The sequence below is a fragment of the Rhinolophus hipposideros genome (genome assembly GCF_964194185.1).
Source record: "Rhinolophus hipposideros genome assembly, chromosome: 23".
Lineage (NCBI taxonomy): Eukaryota > Metazoa > Chordata > Mammalia > Chiroptera > Rhinolophidae > Rhinolophus > Rhinolophus hipposideros.
Genome location: NC_138069.1, coordinates 5,514,674 through 5,535,167, shown reverse-complemented (window position 1 = coordinate 5,535,167; position 20,494 = coordinate 5,514,674).

The following is a 20,494-nucleotide window of genomic DNA, read 5'->3' as shown; positions in this document are numbered from 1 at the left end:
GAGGACAGTGACATGCGGCCCTAAGTCAGACACTTTTCTCCGTGCTTTCCCTCAGTTCCAGCAGCCCTGAGGGGGCACCGTCCTCACTGTCGCTGCCTCTGCAAAGAAGCACACCCTTCGAAGGGTGCGGTGACTCAATCAAGCTCGCAGGCTAGTAGCAGGGCTGTAAAACCACCTTAGAGCTTTGGGTATTTTCTCTCTTAAAAGAAGAGAGATATAAAATGGCTACCTTTTAAATGAGCAAGATGAAACTGCTATTAAACAAATTTGACAAATGCAAATAGACATCAGCTAATGAGGTGAGAACTATTAAAAAGTGAAGATGGGGAGGTGGGGGATGGGGCGAAATCTCTATGACCTCAGATATTTAGAATGATTTCTCTTAAAATGTTTATAAAGAGCACTAATTCACTATAAGGAAGGGTTTTAATTAATAAGTAAAATATGGAAGCACAGATCTTGTCTCCTTCTAACACACGACGAAGATAGCTAACAGAGAAGGGTCATCAATTTTCTTGTGGCCTAATAAACAACTTGTGCTCAAATCTTTTAAAGCCATGTTATATTTTGGAGGCTGTCACTACTCATTTCATGTCAGGAAGAGATAAACACATAGCTAGCTGAGTCTGTGGAGAGGGAAGTGTCTATCCTCAACATTCCAGCATGCCCACTTGTCCTTCTTCCCCACACTGGATATTTTGAGAAGAAAGGACAATGTTTCCTATTTGAAAAAAAGACCTAGCGAGGCTGCGAGGCAAGGTGCTCTCGTTCATCTACCAAGAGAAGGGACACAGGACGATCACTTTGGAAAGTAATTTGGTAACATTTCAAAATCTAAAATGCACGTACTCTTTGATCTAGCAATTCCACTTTTAGGAATTCGTCCTCAGACAGAAATCCACATGTGCACAAAAGCACGGTGTACGAGCGGCTAGTCACCGCAGTATCACGTTTAATAGGAAAAGACGGGAAACAACCCAGATGCCCAACAACAGGAGATTGACAAAGTGAATTATGACATACTCATGCAATGAAATTCTATGCAGCTTTTAAAAAATGAAGCAATACGAAGCCATAAAAATACTAAAAGGAGTCATAAATTTCTTTTATAATCTCTGATTTGAGAGGTCCTTCTATATAGGACACAAATCTCAGAAGCCATAAAATAGAAGACTGACAAGGGTGCCTACATTAAAAGTTTTTTTGCATGACCCCAAGTGAAAGCAAGAGAAAAACCAAAAGCAGTAAAAGGAAAAGTATAAAACTGTGAGAAAAGATTTCCAACTCATGTGTCAATTTTCCTAAAGAATTCCCTCAAGTCAACAAGAAAAAAAAAAGAACAACCCAACAGGAGAATGGCCCAAGGATACAATTGGGTCATTCACTGAAAGGGAAATATAAGTTTCTCTGAAACCTATTGAAAAAATGCTCAACCTTAGTCAAAGAGAATTGCAAATTAAAATTCCTTGGGGATACTGTTTGTCATCTCTTTGAACGATGTGTATTGAAATCGTGCCATGTTGCTTGGACAGAGTCTGGGCAAGTGTGTTCTCCCGGCGAGGCTGAGCAGAGCGGGCATGGAAAGCAGTCAGCAGTATTGCTTCACAAACGCATTTATACCACTGGCATCTTGAATGATAAATATCGTGCCTATTAAAATTAGTAGTATAAAATCGAAAGAATTAGGCAAATTTATGTACTTTGGTAGGGGATGATTTCCAATTTATCTTGAAATAAAAAAGGCAAGGTGCCTAGCATGCTACAACACGGAAAAACTTTGAAGACATTACGCTAGGTGAAAGAAGCAGGCACAAAGGGCCATATATTTGTGTGATTTCATTCCTTTGAAGTATCCAGAATAGGCAAATTCATAGGAAATAGGAAGTAGATTAGTGGTTGCCTAGGGCTGGAGAGTGACAGCGAATGGGTAAAGGTTTCTCTCTCTCTCTCTCTCTCTCTCTCTTCCTCAATTACAGTTGATTCAGTATTATATTATGGTATGAGTCTTCTTTTGGGGGGTGATATAAATGTTCCAAAATTGGTTGTGGTGACGGTCTCAACAACTGTGTGAATATACTGAAAACCTCTGAGTTGTACACTTTTAATGGCTGGATCGTGTGGTATGTGAATTGCATCTTAAAGCTGTTATAAAAAAAGGCTTTCAGCTGCATTAAAGATGAGATGGGGTTTGCTTGCTGCCCTGGGCATGGCACAGTGTGTAGTCTACAGCCGTTGTCCTCCCCGGGGGGCCCCTGCAGTAAGGCTGATGAGGACACGGTGCAGAAAAGGCAACGGGAGCTTGGGAGGTTAAACGACATGCCCAAGTCACAACAAGAATCAGTGTTGACCCAGCACACAACCCAAGTCTAGACTCAGAGACCGAGTGCTCATTCCACTGAAAGCACCCCCAGTTTGCAGAAAGTAACAGGGAGCCTCCGAGCAATCTGGTAACAGGCGGCTTCAAGTGCAGGCCCTGCCATGGAGGGCGCCCCTGGAGGCCAGCAGGAATAGAGCTACCTGCCTCCCCTCAGAGCACGCATGAGCCATTGTCACAGTCATCCTCTTCCTCCCCTCCCCATCGTCTTCCTCTCCTGTTCCCTCCACCTCCTGTAACAAGAGCTGTGGCTGCTGACAATCCCCAGCATTTATGACATGCCCAACTTGGCAACCATTGCCTTATTTAATCTTCAGGCAGTTTACACCCAAACCTTCATAACAGGCCTTGTGAACATCCACACAGAGCCCAACGTAGCCAATCAAAGTTCCATTTCATGGGGAAGGTACCAGGGAGAAGCTGTGTGAGTTAGGACTTCTGGGAGAGTGGCCAGGAAGTCAGGGATCTCAGGCAGGGAGGACCTTCGTGGCCAGTGAGTTCAACCTCCTATCAAGTGTGGAAGTGTGTCCATCCATCCATCCATCCATCCATCCATCCATCCATCCATCCGCTCATCCATCCATCCATCTGTCCTCTGTCTGTCCGACCATCCATCCATCTACTCATCCATCAGTCCACCCATCTGTCCATCCATCCATCCGTCTGTCCGACTCTCCATCTAACATTTATTTAGCATCTACCCTGATATCAAGCAGTAAGTCCTGTGCTAAAGATACAATGGTGATTCAGACTTGGCCCCACACATGAGGCCAGTCTAATGGGGTCCACTTCAGCATCTTTTCCATAATGGCCTTTCAGCCTGTTTTTGCTTACTTCTTTCTCATGCTGGGGAACTCACCACCTAACAAAAGCTCTCATTCCATTTCATGGAACACTTGGACTATTCACCCCCTTCATTTCCTAGTTGAGGAAACTGAGGCCTGGGGACAGTAATGATATGGCTGAGCTCATATACAGAAATAGCAGAGCAGGATACCTGACTTCTTCCAGCTTAGAGCTCTCTGCTCTTTGGTGTGTTATCTGCAGGTACTATTTGAGATACTAAAGAATTAAAAATTTTTAAGAAGTTTATATTGGTGATCACAACTGCTATTTAGTATCCCAAATGCACAGTGTACTGATGGCTGACTGTGTAAGTCCAAAGTCAGACAAAATCAATTTTTCTTTTAGTCTTAAATTTTTTTTTTTTAAAGACTGCTTTTTTTTCCCCTAGGAGATGAAATTGTTGCAGACCACGAGCTCACCTACTTCACCTTGTGACCCCAACCTCCAGCACGGGGCCTGGCACGCAGACTGGCTATGAGGCAAGAGAAAGACCTTGGGCTTCGGACCTCAGGTTCTGGCCCCGGTGAAGGACCCAGCGATCTGTAGTGGTCCGTCCACTTAACCTCTCTGAGCCTCCATTTCCAAACCAGGACACTCCTGCCTACTTCTCCAGATTATTTGAGATACTATGTGTAAAAAGGTCTACTGTAGAGCCTGACACTAGTGAGTGCTCAACAAAAGTGAGGTTGGGTTTTTTAAAAAAGTGCTTTGACTCAAATTATTGTCTGAATTCTGCAAAAGAATGGGACAATGAACGAAGCTAAAGACTTAATTCCTTTTACAGGATGCCGACTGTTCCCCTGCTCCCCTCTGCTCCTTCAGTCCCTAATTGCATTAAGCACGTTCCCTCCCTTGTGACCCAGGGCTGCACAGCAGGAAGTGACCTTGAGGGCCTGGCTGCCCAGAGATCTGCTCTCTGAAGTCCCCGGTGATGCGACCCCTCAGATGTGACCTTCCCTTTTCACAGGCTTTCTGGTTGGGTCCAGCCTGCAGGAGAATGCCTTTTCTGTGTTTTTATAAAAGGCAGACCCTCTGAGCTTGGAGTGGGCAGCAGCAGGCCTGTGCTCCCAGGAGCTGGCCAGTGTGGCTGCAGAACTGGGGTGGGGCAGCCTCGGCTCTGAGAGCGTTTACGATGAAATGAGGTTAGGCAGGGTCAGGCCCCGGAGATATGTGGGGTCTTGCTGGGAACAACACACACTGGGGAATTCTGTGCCTTTGAGGTTTTAACCATTTGCTTGGGAAACTCTTTAGTGAGTTCTTTAAAGGGAAACATATTTTGGAATTTGGTCTGAATGATACCACAAGGACAGGCAGCCTTCAGAGGTCAGCCCTGACTCTAGGCTGGAGTTAAGCGAATGATAAACAGCCCCCTCAGTTTCAAGATGTTTGCTCCAAATATAAAGGAACTGACCTGTCGGCTGAAATTCTCAGTTTTCATTTTGCTGAATGTCATGTCAAATTTAAAATATGTGAATGTGTGTATATGTTTAAACATGATTTGCTGATGTCAACTTTAATATATGCATGCAAAAACCCACGCACATAGAATATTTACATAAATGATATATTTTAAATGTCAATTTCTTTATAATACTGAAGTTCCAGTGAAAAAAATTAAAATCAAGGGAGAAAATGATCCATGATTTCATTACTTGACGTGACTATGGTTAAAATTTAGTGCATTTTCTTCTAGGTCAGATGTCACATCAGTCTGTCGTGAAAAACCTCTAATTTGAACTGGAAGAGTAAAGGGTAGAAAATGCACAGAGCTGCACCTATGTGCAGAGCAGAAGGGGTTTTATAGGTGGTCAGACCTGGCTTTGTCGCCAGCACTGTAGTGATTATTAGTGTGACTTTGGGAAAGTCGTTTCACCTCTATGAGTCTCAGTTTCCACCAGTGACTCAGCTGATTTCTGGGGAGAAGATGGAGCAGGGCTGTGATGGTTCCCAGAACCCAAGCTCCTTCCTCAGGGAACTGAGAATAAAGGGGAGCTATGAAGAGGGGTCTTGGGGAGCAGGCGTGGGGTTGTAGAAGCAGAAAAGCTTTTCTTGAGGCCAGAGCCTCGTGTGAGACATGCAGCCCCCCATCTGCCCCCCAAAGTCACAGGTTTTGGCAACAGCTCCAATTCCACAGTTCTCTTCTGTGGTCCCACAAAACTGCCCAAATGTCCTGCAATGACAGCCCTCTGACATGCAAACCACGTCTCCCGGAGACAGCTCCCCCTGCCCAGAAATGGCCCCAAATTCTTTGTCGGAACAAGCACAAGGATTTCTCGTTGGGAAAATGAAGTCACTGTGACTTTCATGGAAGGTGGAATAAGAATAGAAACCACTAAATTATTTTCAAGGAAACATAAGTTTATCAAGATTGCAAAATCTTTCCCCAATGGGGATGGGTCAATGTGAAGTGGCGGCAGCTATTAGTTTCTCCCGCCATGTGAACTACACAGTCCTGGGGGCCTGGCTGGGCCTTGTGTGGGAGGGTGTGGTCCTGAATGGGGGTGAACCTCCTGCTCAGGCAGAGGCCCTGCAATGTCAGGCAAAGAGCGTGAGAACAGGTGGCATGCAGATGTGGGGTTGAATGGGAGTGTTAGCTGTGTGACTCCGGGCCAACACCTCTTTGAGCCTCAGTTTTTCCATCCATCTTAAAAATGGGCGTAATAATACCTACCTAGCTGGGCCACAGTGAGGATCAAATGAGAACGCATTAACAACTCACATGCCGTGCATGGCCTGTGGAGGGGTTCAGGAAGTGGTGTCCTTGTCGTACTCAGGGCAGACTTCCCCACACGCTGCTGTGTTTCTGCAGTGAAATCCTTTGGGGAACCAGTAACCTCTAAGAGCTCCAGGTGCTCCAGGTTCCTGGGCTGGAAATTGGCCACCACAGCAAATGTGATGGGAGAGAAGACGTTGGGCACTTGGGGGCTTGAACAAGAACAAGTGATGTGTCTTTATTGGGTCAACAGGACGGTGAAGGCTGATGGGAGGAGTTTTTGATACGTAGCTTCAGGGTCAGCAAACATGACTGGACACGCCTGTCAAGGACACATTTTGGTCCCGTCTTTGCCATATCCAAGCAAAGGCTGTCCGGAGCTGCTGTGAGAGCTGGTTCTGGACCTTTCGTCATTCTTGTGCCATGGGCACCAGTTTTTAAACTTATTTCTTTGAACTAGCTTTTCTTACTTAAGTATATTTGGAAATAAAATTTCTACGGCTTCCACCAAAGGAAGACCAGTCTCCCTTTAAATAACACACAATGAAAGCTGTATAATGCAACAGTTTCAGCCAAACCCTTGCCTGAAAGCGCTTAGCCTAAGGTGTGTTCTCTTTGCAAAGAGGGAGATTTAACAAGTATTAAAGGGTGTTAAAGACACACTAGGAGCAACATGAGAGGCTCTCCTGGACCAAATGGAAGGAGTGAAAGAGCTTGGAAAAGGGTTTTTGGATGTGCAAGTCTTTTGATATTGAACAGATGCTCTTGTGCCCTGGTTCCACCGAACTGCCCCTGCGTGAAGTGTTCCCAGGGGCTGTGTGAACCAGCGCTCGTGGGTGCTCATGAATCCCACATCTTCTCCCCACCTTTCTGTGGGCTCCGTCTCCTCCTACATGGCTCTTCTCCCCAGCCCTGCCCCTCAACCCAAGCCTGGGTCCCTCACCCTGTCTCCCTCACACACCTGCCTGCGGCCTCCACCGAAACCTCCACACTGAGCTCCTCCATTTGTCGTACGTCTCCAACCCTGACAGTCCCCATGCCATGCTTGGGGTCACCAGCTCTGCACTGGACCCTCATCCCCCTTGGGAACCAGTCACCTCAAAGACAGGTGCTTTTACATGTGTGCACCCAGCCCTGTGCACCTAGCTCGTACTGTCCCCTTCTAGAGATGGGAAAAGTGAGGCCATGAGATTAGCTGACTGGCGAAGGTCCCGCCGCTGGCCGTGGGCCACCTGACTCCTGCCTTCTGTCCAGGAGTCTTCTCACCATGTCACTCTGGACCTCTCTCTGAAAACCACAAGCTGAAATAACACGGAGCCACAGGCACTGCCTAGGAAATACTGAGTGGGAGGTAAAGGGGTTTGCTATCTACACAAAGGTTTTTCTGTGCCTCCCCAGAGGAGGGCCATTAGCACCAGCAGTGCTGAAAGTTCCAGGTCCAGTGTCTTCTGGTTGCCACACTGCAGGTGCTTCAGGGAGGTGGATGCCCCCTTCTTCAACCGACAGCCACCTGGCTCAGGACAAGCCCTCAGAGCCGCTCCTCCTGTCCCTGCCTGGAGGGCTCGGCTGGGGACACCTGTCCTGTTTCTACCCAGAGCCCAAGGGAATGCAGGGGAGCTTGAGTTTGGAGCCAGATGAATGATGGTCTGAATCACAGCTTTACCATCGACCTGGGGGCAGCTTGAGAGCTAGGAAGGGGAAGGATAGGAGCTTCTGGGATGGGTCACAGCCCAGAGGTAACCCCTTGGGGTGGAGGGCGTGCCTTACTGAACCCCAGGCCTGCTACGCACCTCTGTGGCTGACAGAAGATCCAGGCTAAGCCAGCACTAACCTCACATGGGGTGGCTGTGGTCTGCTCAGGAGCTGTTCTTTCTTCTCTTGCCATCTGTACCTCAGTTTTCCTTGGGAGAACCATCCCTCCCTATTCTCATCCAATGGATTTGGTAAGTCACATCCACCCTGGCTTCCGGCATGAGACTTTGGCCTGGCCCATCTGTGTGCTCTTGTTTTTCTGGCCATGGCGATTGGCTCAGAGATGGACATGCCACCAAGGAGGCTCCGTCATGGAACTTCTGCTGGAACGGTTAGGAAAGAGAGGCAGTCTTTGGTTGAGCTACAAGAAGGGAATGAGGCTAGACTCTCGAAAGCCCCATTGCCTGAAGAGGAAACCAGCATGGAGCAAAGCAGATCCAAGCTCTGGGAGACACTGGCTTCCAATGCCACCAGATGGGCGCCAAGATCTGTCCGGCTGAAGTCAAATCAGTCACCCACCCTTTTCTTTTTCTATCGGCTTCAGCCACTTTGAGTTAGGTTTCTTGTGACAGGAAAGAAAAAAATGTCTTAACAGGATTAGATGGCATTTTGGGGACCCATATGACACTGTCTTCACACGAAGCATACATCCTGTTACGAGTACTTACAGTTTACCAAGGTTTATTAAACTTTAATTCTGTCCTCTGACATAGTTCCTATCATCGTCTTCATCTGAAAATGTGATCACTGTCTTCAAGTGATTCACCTATGTCTTCAAGTTGTTAAAAACAAGGAACAGAGTAGGTCTGAGCATAGAACCCACAGTCCAAAAGAAGAACGCTGCCTACTACCTTCCGGCTGACAGTGCCCCCTTCCATCCTCTCTTCCATGGTTACTGAGTCCTACGATGGGCCAGTCAGTCTTCTGATAAAGCTGCTGTCACTATTAGCCAACTAGCTACACTCCCACCCCAACTCTAGTTCAAATGTGTCCTTCTCAAATTAAAAATTGGACTGTCAACCCATCTGAAGTCTACATGCAATAGGATTAAATATGCCCATGGCCCACGGTCATGCGGGAGACCCGCTCGGGGGATGGCTTGTGCCTGGTGGGCTCTGATGCTCCGTGCCAGCTGGTCACAGAGCTCATGGACCCTTTGCTCCCTCATCCGCTCGAGATACAAGCCCCAGAACCGCATCTGCCTCAGTCCCCTGGAGGTTCTAGGATCCATCTCTTCGAAAATGGGGACAGTTCTGACGTTACATCCCACCCTCGTCCTCAAAGATGCCGTCACACTTCTATGCCCATACTAGCAAACTCTTTCTACATTCTGGGAGCACTTCACGTGGGTCTAGAGACTCAAATTCATGAGGTGGGATTCATCAAATGCCTTTTGCACCTGCTTTGTGACAGGGACTCTAACAACCTGCCCCACACCCTTTGTTTCACATGCCTCCTCACTGCTCTGTAGCAGAAGCACTCTACCTGAAGCAGAAGTGGTTAACAGACCTGAGTCGTCCCGTTCTTGCGGCTGATGTCACCCCGCGTCTCTGGTCCCTGGCCATATGCCCGGCTCTTCTCCTTGTGCCAAATAGGCTTTTAAAGGCTGAGTGTGCCTTCCTGCACATTTTTGCCACTCTGGGCCTTTTCTGGGCCACTTCCCTGGCCCTACTCCTGTCCGTCCCATCCATGCACACCCTTTGCAAGTCTGAGAAGTGAGTTCCAAACACAAGTCTGCCCATCTCCGCCCTGGAGAGGAAGCCCTTCATTTTCTTTCAGACATCCTGACATCTGCTTTCCTAATTTCCAAGATATGAATCTTTGATCTGTGGGAGGGCAGCGTTAGCTCCCTAGGAGGTGAGCTAAGTGTGGAGGAGGCTATAGCCTTGCCCCTGCTTACCTGGTAGCACTGGGGTCATGCCACTCCTCACAGGCTGGCTCCCTGCCAGTCCCCCTCCCATCTCCAGTGCCTAGGAACAGTGGATTATGCTTCTAGAAAGGTAGGGGGAGGCTCTTGGAAATCAGCGGATCCAGCAGTTGCACTTTTAATTAGCAGAATCACCTGGACAACTTTTTCTGTCCCCATCCCGGAGACAGAGCCTTGGGGTTTGGGGTGGACCTCAGGCACCTGGATCTATTAAACAGTGCTCCCAGCCCTAAGACTGCTGATGAGCCCACTGGAAACCCCCTCACGTGTGGGACAGTTGGCACCTGGTGTGCGGCACCAACTGCTCGGGTTCCAGAGTAAGCTCCCAGAGCCTGCCCGGTTCCCAGTGTTCCCATCACCTGTGCTGACTGCAGGCTTGAAAGCCTGGGCTGGGGGCTGCTTACATCCACAACCCTTATAAATACAGCCCAGGCTTATTAAGCGACGGGGACCATCCGGGCGGGCCGATAAACAGATACACTAACAGATAAATCCATGAAGCAATAAACCATAGGGTCCATAACAGTCTCTTTACCATTTCTCTTTGGGGGTGGGTTTTACAATGTTGCTTTGTGGTGTGTGTGTGTTTAAATAAGCAAAATTATTTTCTTGGGACTCCATCCAAGAACATTAGATAAACAACTGACCCAGCCCCAGCTGCTCACAGGAAGCCCTGCTCAGGCGGACAGTGTGGGAGAAGGCGGCTGTGCTTTGATGTGCGGCGTGGGGGTGCCCTGGGGGCACTAGGTCTTTGTGAAAGCCCCAGGCCCCTACCACCTCTGGCTCAGCTTCCCACTGGACTCCTCCTTCGCCGAGTGCTGGACCTGACCAGGTGCCCTTCTTCCCCTGAAGCCTCCTGTGTTCTCTAGATGCCTAAAGATCAAGCACAAGCCTCTCGGCAGGTATTAAGCTCTGGCCTAGGCCCTCCTCAGTGCTTTCCAGTCTCTACCACACAGCCCGAGCTCTGTCCGCTGACCTCTCAGTGACCCCTCTGGGGGTACGGTGTCCCCTTCTCCTTCTGGATGGCTGTGTCCCCCCTTGGACCTTTTGGGCAGACCCTTGTACTTCCTGCTCTCTGCCTGGAAAGCCACACCTCTCCTTCTAGCCCAGCTCTGACATTACCTTCCCCCAGTGCATAAGCAGTCCCTGACCCGGGGTGGGTGTCGTGATGGGTTGAAACCAATGACCACGTCAGGGGCAAAAGAGGTTTTCAGGATGCAGGACATGGGGCTGCATGCCCTTTCTAGATGTAGGCCCCAAATGTATTGAGTCAAGTCAAGACGGAAACCCAGCCACTGAAACCATTCAGGCATACGAAGAATAAAAACCAACCAGCAGCCCAAGAAAAGCACAGTTAGTCCCGGGGTCTAAGACCAGAACCCAAATGATGCCAAGTGTCCCCACTGTAGGGTCCTACGTCAACGTCCCGGTGATGAACACGACATCTCTTATGTGAGACAGGCAGTACTGAGCCACAGTAGGGGGTACGGGAGCAACTGTCAAAGTATGCCGCCGGCAATGGTGGAGCCAGGCTGCTGGCTTGCCATGGGGCGTGCTTTCTTCTGTGTTTCCACTGTCAAAGGAAATGCTCCGTGTAGATTTGATGAGGAGTCAGAAACGCACATCCAAGTCCCTGTAGTTCCTTAGCCTAAGTGAGCTCAAGCAGCGTCACCAGGCAACAGCCCTCAAACCAAGACAAGTGCCAGCATCTCCTGTGACAGCCAAGAGAGGTGAAGTGACTCGCTCACATTCACACAGCTGATCGATTTTCCTCGAAGAGCTTTATAGGAAGGGACACGGGGCAGGGAGCACACTTCAAAGAGGGGCCAGAGATGAGTCTTGTTTCTCTAGCTGCACATGACGAGTCAGCTCAGCTCATAGTGCCCACTTCTCTTGGCTGAGCTAGTTGACCTCAGACTCAGCCCTGGACACTGGGTGGCTAGGACCTGGGAAGTCCAAGCCTTCATTACGACCCTCTGGTCGACTGACCCTGGCACCCATCTTGCCCTAGCTCATAGCTCTCTCATCCCGCATACCCCACAAAGGGGAGCTCAATCTGTGGTCCCTTCTGGATGGTGGGTTTCCTACTGGCATGGAAACATTTTTCCCTCTTCTCACCTCTGAGCCCACCATCTCCTGCCCCCTCACTGAGCCTCTACGGTCCTCTTCACAGAAGCCAGCCCCCACCCCACCCCACTCCACCGCATCAGGGGGTTCCATTAAGTCCAACTGCGAATCTGAGGGTGAAAACAGTTCTAATCATTAATTTTGTAGCTATTACCAATCAGAGTTAAATCCTTCTGGTTCAGCTTGAACTCTAGAACAACAGTTCCAAAGGTCTAATAAGTTGGTCAAGAAGGAGTTTAAGAAAAAAAAATAAAAATAAAAAAAAATCAAACCTGACCCACTCTGTGCTAGGAAATCCAGTGCTATGTTTAGGTTAGAGATTGCACAATGACAGCCACAGGCCAGAGCTGACCTACACACGTGTTTTGTCTGGACTGCAGAGGATTTTTGAAACATGTGTACTAGTTGCCCAGAGTTAAAAGTTCGATTTACACACAGCTCCAGATTTCTGGTTCCTTTTAAAGCAATGAGGTGGTGGGGCAGCAGAAGCTAATCCTCTGAAGATAGAGAGTGACTCAGGAGGGTGAAAGTGGGTGCTAGGCGGAGAGGTAAAGGGCGGCCCAGGCAGGTCAGGAGGTCCCGAGGGACAGCATTGCTCACGGGAGAAGTGCAACTAAGTATTCCGGGTTCCGAATGCAGACCTGGCTTGGCTGCGAGCCCTGGCAACCAATTTATGGCCTTGGCAGGAGAGCCATTTCCTCCAGTTTTCTGTTTCTCATTAAAGCTTTTAGGCAAAGGGTTTAGTTGCTGATTCTGGTGCCGGAGTTCGCCCTGGCCTTATTAAACAGAATTATACAGCCAAGAGGAAATGAAGGAGGAAGGACAAATGATGCCAAAAGGAAAAAAAAAATGGGACGAAGAAACCAGAGGAGCATCTAAGGGAGTAAAATATTGGGGGACGAAGTGGGGTGGGGGATCAAGGAGAAGCTATGATGACTGCAAAGGTGAGAAATAACACAATTTCAGATTTCTTAGGAGAACTGGTGAGTATGGTGGGGGCAAGAAATCAGAGGCAATTATTTTATGCCTGTGCAAAAAATAAAGCCTTAAAAGAACTGCAGACTTCAGATGTAGGTTTGAGTGCTGGGGCTGTTACTCACCAGCTGGCTCTGTGCCCTCAGACCCCTGGCGGTTTGGCCCCTCTGGCCCCTCTTTTTGTGTTGGTTTTCCTCAGCAATAGCATGGGCACAGAGACAGTAATAAGACAGAGTTGCCATGAGGATGAGATGAAGGCACACGGTCAAAGCCTGCCAGCATCTGAGTCATGGGATCACAGGCCACTTCTCGGGGTGCGGGGACCCTCATTGCTGCTGCAGACCTGAATCTGCTATTCCTGTCACAGCTGCCATCCCTCGGAGGTAACCCTCCAGGTGTCATGCCCCATGGTCTAGTCACAAAGCCCACTCTTTGGCACAGTCCCTTTCACCTTGTCCTGTTGGGGCTGCCATGAGGGGCTGCCATGAGGGGCTGCCATGAGGGGCTGCGCGCTAAAGGAACCAGTTGGGTCAAGACAGAGCATCAGAGTTACCTCTAAACATACCTGAGCTGGACCTCCACCTGGGGAGAGGCACGGCCAGCTCAGGGGGTTGGTGCACTGCTCAAGCAGGAGCAAACCCCTCACTTGTTGCAGGGAACGCTTTGGCGCGGGAGGGTGGGCAGAGTGAGTGCCAGCATTAGGTAACGTCTCTTTATTTCCCGTCAGTGGCACATGGACGAGCTCTCAGGGCTTATAGGCACATATGAGTTCCCCATACATCAGAAAGTCTTCAAATAACTTCTTCCCTCATTTTCAGTCAAGTGGACCACGGGGGGTAGAATTGGCAGCACACACCAGCTTCTACCAGAACGGAAATACATGATCTAAAAATACTCTGCTGGTATGAGGGATATAAATGATGAACGTCTAAGTATTACCTTGTTTTGTACACCTGAAACTAATAAATAAATTAATTAATAAATAAAAAAAAAAAAAAGAAAAGTAATTAAAAAAAAATACTGTGAAACAAGACAATTAAATGAAATTGAGATTTCAAAAAAAAAAAAAAATACTCTGCTGAAGCAGATAACAGAGAGGTAAGTACTATAACGAGGAGCTGGCAAGGGTATGACTGTCCCCATCTTGGTCTCTTGAACCAGACCTCTGGTCCTTGCAGCTTTCGCACACCCTTCCATCTACCTCTCTCCTCTTGAAACACTCCCACTCACCCTTCCAGGCCCAGGTCGGATGTCACCCCCTTTCTTCCTTGACATCTCAGAGTTGCCACAGCCTTTTCCCTACCTACCCCCCACCCTGAGCTCCTGCAGACCTATGCTGTCTGTGGACAGGCGTTTCTGGGCTTGTGTCCCACTCCTTTGTAACACCTCCCCTGTAGGGCTGTTGTGAGGGTGAGATAAGGGAATGCATGTGAGGGTGTTGACAAGCACTGAAAACCTGTGAGGTAAAACCACAGTAGGATACCCACTAGGATGGTTAGAATAAAAAAGTCAGACAATAACGCTGGCAAGCTGTGGAGAAATCGGAAACCTCATACACTGCAGGTGGGAATGACAAATGGTGCAGGCACTTTGGAAAACGATCTGTCAGTTCCTCCAACGATTAGACATAGAGTTATCCTATGACCTGGAAATTCCTAGAGGGATGAGGAGTCAAATAACGTAAGAACTCAGATAACCAATAACCCATAATCAAATACCCAGAGAGAAATGAAGACATATGTCCACACAAAAAACTTGTACAAGCATGTTTGTTCATAGCGGCACTATGCACAATTACCAAACGGTGGAAACAACCCAAGTATCCATCAGTGGATGAATGGGCAAACAAAATGGGATCTATGTACACAAGGGAATATTATTCAGCCATAAAAAGGAATGGAGTATTGATACCTGCTACAACATGGATGAGCTTTGGGAACATTATGCTGAGTGAAAGGAGCCAGGCAAAGAAGGTCACGTACTGAATGGTTCCATTGACATGAAATGTCCAGAACAGGTAAACCCAGAGTCAGACAGTAGATTAGTGGTTTTCCAGGGCTGTGGGAGGGGGTGCGGAGTGGGGAGTGGTAGCTAAAGGGTTTCTTTTGGAGGTGACGAAAGTGTTCTAAAATTGACTGTGGTGATGGTTGCACATATCTGTGAATATATTTAAAGTATTGTACATATTGAATGGGTGAATTGTATGGCATGCGAATCATATTTCAATACAGCTATTTGGAAAAAACACAACTCAGTTGACTAGCACAGAAAAAAAGAAGAGAAAAGAAAACCTATGAGCTGCTATAATCAGGATCTTTTCTGCTCAGGGCTCAGCCCAGAGCAGGGCTTCAGGAAAGTTTGGGAAAAGAAAGTTAAATCAAATAATCAGCACTGGTTATGTGCCCACTGGATGCTTTCACATAGCTTCTCATTTAGTCTTGGGTGAGCTTGGAGTTATTTTCAACTCTTCTCTCTCTCACCACCCTCAGCCAATCTGCTAGCAAACCCTGTTGGCTCCACCTTCCAAATACATCCAGGATCTGATCTGGTCTTCCCCCACCACTGCTACCATCAGGTCCAAGCCACCTTCATCTGGGTTCCCAATGCCCAAGGCCTCCAGCCTCCACCTGAGCTCCTACAGTCTGTCTTCAGCACAGTTGCTGGGGTGATCTCTCAGAACCTACGATGACGTCCTGTCTTGCTCAGAGTAAAGGCCCAAGTGCTACATGGGCCTACCAGGCCCTGCTGGTCCGACCCGGCCCTTGAGCCCTCTGTCTGCAGCCCGGCTGACCTGCTACAGTTCCTCTCTCACACCAGGCATATTCTTGCTTAGGGTCTTTGTTGAGGGGGCCCCTCTGCCTGGACCCCATTTTCTCCAGAAATCCTCTTGGCCTGCTTCCTTTTCTGCTTTAAGTCTTGCCTTAAATGTCCTCTTCCGATTTGGGACCCCAGAGCCCCCTCCCTACTCTGTTGAATATCGTAACCTGCACACTCCAGATCCCAGCTGCCTTCATCTGCTTTTTCTCTTTTCCATAGCTCTTGTCATCTTCTAAATTACTATACAATTTACTTATTATAGCCCTTATTTATTGCTTGTCTCCTGCTAAATGGGAGCTCCATCAGGCCAGGGAGTTTGATTTGTTTTGTTGATTTATGTATCCTCTTGCTGTACAATAGGCACTCAACAAACCTTTACTGAGAACTGTGTTTTTACAGCATCTCTGAGAAGTAGGCTTTATTTTCCTTGTTTTTCAGATAAGGAAATGAAGGCTCAAAGAGGGTAAGTAAACTGCCCAGGGTCCCACAGCAGGTAAACTGAGTTGGGCACAAAGCCCAGGACTGCTGGGTGCCAGGGCGGCTCCCTTCATGTTGCACAGAGGCCACTGGCTCCTAAACGCGAGAGGCCAGGTGACAGAGCTACTATTTATGCACCAGGCATTGAGTCAGAGGCGTTAAATACACAAGCTCTACTTCTTAAGCAACCTTGCAAGTTCACCTTTAATTTCCATTTAATAGCAGAGGAAACTCAAGAGGTTATGGGACTTGCCCAAGGCCACAAAGCTAGTGTACGGCAGAGCTGAATGTTTATTTGTATGAAGGGGTTTGAAGCCCTCTAGATGCCACTGAGCTCCTCCCCCGCGGCCTAATGTACAAATGTGTCCTGTTTACTTCCAGGAGATAAGCACCTTTGGATGAAAAGAGTGTTCAGGAAGCTAAATGAGGAGCTAGCAGGATGGGGAGTGGAAGGGGAACATCCGCAGGCTGCCTCCTGTGACACCCTCAAAGCAAGCCCATGCTTTTATCTTGCCCTGCGGAGGCCAGCCGCTGCTAAGGGCCCTCGCTCTGGCTGGCTGTCCAGCCGTGGGACTGCCAAACCAGCGCCGAGTAACTGTATCTAACTGGCTCTCAGATGAGGTCACCACTGGAGGATGGTGTCAAGGACAGAGTGGACAGCCCTCCAGCCAACCTTGCAGGGTCTGGCAGGAAGCTGCATGCTGGCATGACACCGGCACATTCACAGAAAAGTCCGAGTCCGAGGCGGACAGTGACTGCGTACCACTCAAGGAGACCACTGTTATGACACACTGTGAATGAACAGGATCCTGTGATGGGCTGATGTCTCACATCTGTCAGACTCGACACTGCCTCTGTCCTCTAAACATGGAACCACGCAAAGGGGGTGCACTCCTCCATCCTCTGGTGAGGCAGGGATGGACATTGTGGTGTTCAATAAGCCAAATTCTGCCCCCCACCTCCGAGGGGCTGAGTTGCCCCCGCAGCGGCCAGAGAATGAGCCCTGAAGCATCGGGCAGTCGGTCCTGCGACGAACTTGCTCACATCAAGTCACAGTGAAGCCAGAAATCGCAGCTGTCTTAAATTCTCTCCTTTCTTTCACCCCTGCCACCAGCCATCTGGTCCTATGACTACTGCCTAACCTCCCTGGGCGCCTGTCCCCACGCTACCCCACCTCCATGGTGTCCCCTCCTCCTGGGCCAGGCCATAGCCTCCTGCCTGCAGAAGCCCCCAGCACTGCTCATCCCTCACCTGCAGCAGTGGACGTCCCATGTCATCTGTGGATGGTGAGAGCCTCTGGGGCGGCTACATCAGGGGGTGTAGGGAAAGCAGACAGGCAGAGCTGAGCGAAGGGCAGGCCAGCCAAAGGAGAGAATGGTTCTGGGGGACAACCAGTGATCTTGTGCATGTGGCAGGAGTCTGTGACACAGGGCAGAGAAGACACTGGAGAGGCAGCTGAGAAGGGCCTTCCCCACTATCCACAGTGTTAATTCTCCAGGGTGTTTAACGGCTTTGCAGAGCCCTCGGACCGCGCACATGTGCCCACACACCCCGTCTGCTCCAGCTCAGAGTGTTCATGCACCCCTGAAGCCCACTGTCACCGCCCCACGACAAGTGGGCCTCATCAAGTAGGAAAATACCACCTCCGGACCTGTGCCTCAGAAGAAAGGGTGCCGGAGATGACCGTGTGGAGGGAGAGAACGAGAAGAGAGGGCTGGGAGCCAGCTACCAATGGTCTTTGGCAAATCCAGAGAGATCCAAATGGTAAAAACCGTGCCAAAAGGAGGGTCAGAGCTCGGGGTAATTACCGCTGACCCCAGAGGGAAAGGGCAGCCATGGGGATGAGAGAAGTCTCTCTGTAAAGATGAGAATAAGCAGCCTGCAAATCTGACGGGGTTGGGTGGGGTTGGGAGGGAGCTCGCAGGACGCCTACAGTCCGGAGGAGCTCCTGAGGGCCTGAAAGCATTTTTTGGCTCTCGGGACAGGCTGCCCTTCCGAGTCCCCTCATTGCACTCCTCTCATTGCCAGCTCTCAAAGGCCAGATGAGCGGAGGCTGTGAGTGGTGGGGAGGAAGGGGAGACAGAGGACACAGACGTGAGGAGACCCAGTCTCAGCCAAGTTTGCCCAACAGGCCTGCATATGCAAGAGACCGCGTGCAGATGCCCATCCCTGCCCTGTTCTGCATCCCAAAAGCTCTAAGCAGAGTCTCACCCATCGTGACAGGAGCATGTGGAGGCACACTGCCCAGTGCACGGCTGCTTGTAGACTTTCTTTATTCTACTTACGGAGCGTAGTTATACATTCATTTTCCTGCAGAAACGTCAGCGTGCCTGGTTGCACTTATACGATATTACCTTTCAAAAACGGAACAACTTAGAATTCTGCACACATCAAGCCCCAAAGGGATTGGATGATTGTGAACCTGTACGAGGGGAGCTTTGATTACATTATTATACATCTATGCGGCAGCCAAAAACAAAGTAAGGAAGATCCCTAAGAGAAAGGCTTCAGTTAAAAAAAAACTCATTTATTTTTATATTTTTATTATCTATATTTTCAAAACTTCAAAAAATATTAATTTAACCATACAACCAAAATTTGACAAGTAACTAGTATGTACTATTCTAGGCACTGGTATTAGAAATGTGAAAAAAATGTAAAAATACTCAACAAAACTCTCTATGCACTGTGCACATATGTATATATAGATGTATAGAAAAATGCTTGGAGAAACCCATATGAAGCTGGTAATTGTGGGACCTCTGGGGAGAGCAACCCTGCAGGGATGAAGGTGGACTCTGACATTTTGTTCTATACACTTTGGTATTGTTTATATTTTTTACAGTAAGTGCTACAGACTGAATAGTTGTGTTCCCCCCAGATTCATATATTAAAACCTAACCTCCCAGGTATTAGGAGGTGGGACCTTCGGGAGGTGGCTAAGTCTTGAGGGTGGAGCCCCATGAATGGTATTAGTGCCCTTATAAAAGGGCCCCGGGGAGCTCCCTTGCCCTTTTGTCTGTCATGTGAGGACACAGCCGTCAATGAACCAGGAAGTGGGCCCTGACCAGATACCCAATCTGCTGGCCTCTTGATCTTGGACTTCTCAGGCTATAGAACCGTGAGAAATAAATGTCTGTTGTTTATAAGCCACCTAGTTTATGGTATTCTGTTATAGTAGCTCAAACAGACTACAACAATAAGGAAGAAATCATGTGTTACTCCTGTAATTAATAGAGAAAAAAACTAGAACTATGAAAACTAAAATGAAACAAGGGAAAAAAAACCCACCCATCTAATCCAACCTATTTATTTTATAGACGGGGAAACTGAAGCTCAGGGAGGCCCCACAGCCTCAGGTCGAAATTGGAACTCAGTTCTACAGACTCTCACCCAGGGTTTGCTCCTGAACCGGCATTGCTTCCAATCCGACCCCCAAATAATATAATTGATACAAAATTGTTCTGTGAACTGTGACTAACTGTATGCACATGACACTCTTTGGTGGATAGAAAATTCTAGTTTTGGCTTTTTTCTTGCCAAAACCCTTTTTCCACTGAGGAACCACAATATTTGTTATCAGTAGTACCTGAGGAAAGGGGCCTTTGAGAGCAGGGGAAGGTTGACAGGTCACATGCTGCCCAGAGCCCATGGATGGGACTTTGACTTGGGTGGCAGGCGACCTTGGTGAGGGGAGCCCAGAGTGGGCACTGAGGTGTGACCTGGCGTGGGGAGTGGGCCCTCTAGTGCAGCCTTGCAAAACTTAACATCCTTGGAGTTCCAGGACATGTGCTATGTTTTGTGCGTTTCATTTCCCTGTTTGCTTTTGTATTTCTCTCCTACTTTCTCTCTTTTCTCCTGAAGAGAAAAAAATGTTGCCACCCATCACATCTGATCGTAAATTCCAAGTTTTGATTTTGCAGTTGTAGTTAATTTTATTCATTATTCATTATTTTTACTGTAATGTATTAATTTTTTACACCCAAACATTTCTTTCCCCACATTTTGAAAACCAGGAGTGAATGAAAAGTGACATTTGCGCTAGGCCTTAACAGGAAGTGCTGGGTGCCAGCCCTGGCTGAGGGAACAGCCTGGATGGCCAGCAAGAAGGCCCAGGTCTGCGGCACGTTCGGCAACCAGCCCTGGTGGCAGGGAGGACACACGGGGATAGGAACTGAGGCTGCAGCTACAGAGGTGTGGACTCCAGCGGTTCCTTCCTGAATGTCCTGGTAAGGCACGGCAGATGGGGATCAGGGTGAACAGGGCAGAAACCGAACCCTGGGGAGACGCAGCCATGTCTGGCGAGACCCACTCCAATCTGTGACCAATGCTATGAAATAGGGTGATTTCACATTACATTTCTGATTTTTCACCTGAGAGCAGACCGGGCTGTGCCCCCGCCCGGCCCCTCACTCATCAACTCAAACCATCTGTCCTGCTGCTGCTGCCTTCAAGAGATGTTAGAAGGTGGCTTTTCCAGGCCCCT